Here is a 2,942-nt window from a genome sequence, read left to right as displayed (position 1 = left end):
ACAAACAACGACGAGACGGCCTACAGGAAGGAGGTGAGGGCCCTCGGAATGTGGCGTCAGGAAAATAACCTCACACTCAACATCAACAAAACAAAGGAGATGATTGTGGACTTCAGGAAACAACAGAGGGAGCACCCCCCTATCCACATCGACGGGACAGTAGTGGAGAGGGTAGTAAGTTTTAAGTTCCTCGGCGTACATATCACGGACAAACTGAATTGGTCCAGCCACACAGACAGCGTTGTGAAGAAGGCACAGCAACGCCACTTCAAAGTCAGGAGGCTGAAGAAATTTGGCTTGTCACCAAAAGCACTCACAAACTTCTACAGATGCACAATCAAGAGCATCCTGTCAGGCTGTATCACCGCCTGGTACGGCAACTGCTCCGCCCACAACCGTAAAGCTCTCCAGAGGGTAGTGAGGTCTGCACAACACATCACCGGGGGCAAACTACCTGCCCTCCAGGACACCTACACCACCCGATGTCACAGGAAGGCCATTAAGATCATCAAGGACAACAACCACCCGAGCCACTGCCTGTTCACCCCGCTATCATCCAGAAGGCGAGGTCAGTACAGGTGCATCAAAGCAGGGACCGAGAGACTGAAAAACAGCTTCTATCTCAAGGCCATCAGACTGTTAAACAGCCACCACTAACATTGAGTGGCTGCTGCCAACATACTGACTCAACTCCAGCCCACTTTAATAATGGAAATTGATGGAAATTGATTAAAAAAAATGTATCACTAGCCACTTTAAACAATGCCAGTTAACCTTTTGTCAAAAAAATCATTCCCAAATTAAACTGCCTCGTACTCAATTCTTGCTCGTACAATATGCATATTATTATTACTATTGGATAGAAAACACTCTCTAGTTTCTAAAACCGTTTGAATTATATCAGTGAGTAAAACTGAACTCATTTTGCAGCAAACTTCCTGTTAGGAAGTGAAAAATCTGAAATCGAGGTTCTGTTCCAGGGCCATCCTATTAATTTGCCTGAAATCTATGGATCTACATGCACTGTATATGCCTTCCACTAGATGTCACGAGGCAGTGAGAGGTGGAATGGGGTGTCTAGCTTGATCTGAGGCCGAACAAGACCTTTTGGAATGACGTGACCAGATTTTTCATTGTCTTGGGAGGTGCGAGAAGGGACCCCAGATTGCGTTCTGAAAAGCTTTCGGTATAGACGATAGATATCTCCGGCTCTGATTTTATTTGATATATATGTGTTAAAAACATCATAAAGTAGTTATTTTAAACCGAGTTATATCAGTTTATTGCATTTTTCGGCATTTTCTTTTCTTTGCGTTATATGAAGTTGGGCACGTTTGTGCCACATGGCTAGCTTTGGTTGCTAATTCGACAGGAGAAGACGACATTCTGCAACCAAACAACGATTATTCTGGACAAAGGACTCCTTGTACAACATTCTGATGGAAGCTCATCAAAAGTAGGAACCATTTATGATGTTATTTCGTATTTCTGTTAAATGTTTAGTAATATTTTCCGCCCTGATTTTGGGCGCTGTCTCGCTATAACGTAAGCTGTATGTCGTACTAAAGTTATTTTTTTAAATCTAACACAGTGGTTGCATTAAGAACTAGTGTATCTTTCATTTGCTGTCCAACATGTATTTTTTAGTCAAGTTTATGATAAGTTATTTGGTCAGATTAGGTGAGTGTCAGAAATATATCCGGACATTCTGGGAAAAAGTTGCTACGTTTTCACAATGTATAACCACAGATTTCAGCTCTAAATATGCACATTTTTGAACAAACCAAATATGTATTGTGTAATATGATGTTATAGGACTGTCATCTGATGAAGATTGTGAAGGTTTTTTCGCTATCGCTACCTTTGCGTTGAATGAATGCGGTTGTGTGGTTGTGTGGTTGGCTATTGTAGTAAGCTAATATAATGCTATATTGTGTTTTCGCTGTAAAACACTTAAAAAATCGGAAATATTGGCTGGATTCACAAGATGTTTGTCTTTCATTTGCTGTACACCATGTATTTTTCATAAATGTTTTATGATAAGTATTTAGGTATTTCACGTTGGTCTCTGTAGTTATTCTAGCTGCTTTGGTGAGATTTGTGATGGTGGCTGCAATGTAAAACTATGATTTATACCTGAAATATGCAAATTTTTCGAACAAAACATATGCTATACAATAAATATGTTATAAGACTGTCATCTGATGAAGTTGTTTCTTGGTTAGTGACTAATTATATCTTTATTTGGTCGAATTTGTGATAGCTACCTATGCGGTAAAAAAATTGTGAAAATATGCGGTTGAGTCTTTTGCTATCGTGGTTAGCTAATAGAAATACATATTGTGTTTCGCTGTAAAACATTTTAAAAATCGGAAATGATGGCTGGATTCACAAGATGTTTATCTTTTATTTGGTGTCTTGGACTTGTGATTTCATGAAAATTATATTATATGATATCCCTGTCGCGTTAGGCCAGGCTATGCTAGTCAGCTTTTCTGATGGGGGGATCCCGGATCCGGGTTTGTGACTCGTGAGAAGTTAATATAATGTACATGTATATACTGTACTCTATATCATCTACTGCATCTTGCCATCTTTATGTAATACATGTATCACTAGCCACTTTAAACTATGCCACTTTTATGTTTACATACCCTACATTACTCATCTCATATGTATATACTGTACTCGATACATCTACTGCATCTTGCCTATGCCGTTCTGTACCATCACTCATTCATATATCTTTATGTACACATTCTTTATCCCTTTACACTTGTGTGTATAAGCTAGTAAATGTGGAATTGATAGGTTAGATTACTCATTGGTTATTACTGCATTGTCGGGAACTAGAAGCACAAGCATTTCGCTACACTCGCATTAACATCTGCTAACCATGTGTATGTGACAAATAAAATTTGATTTGATAACATGGAAACCCG

The sequence above is a fragment of the Salvelinus fontinalis genome, chromosome 24, assembly GCF_029448725.1.
Source record: "Salvelinus fontinalis isolate EN_2023a chromosome 24, ASM2944872v1, whole genome shotgun sequence".
In the NCBI taxonomy this organism is placed as follows: Eukaryota; Metazoa; Chordata; class Actinopteri; order Salmoniformes; family Salmonidae; genus Salvelinus; species Salvelinus fontinalis.
The sequence above is the reverse complement of the archived record's forward strand: the minus strand, read 5'-3'. Positions refer to the sequence as shown.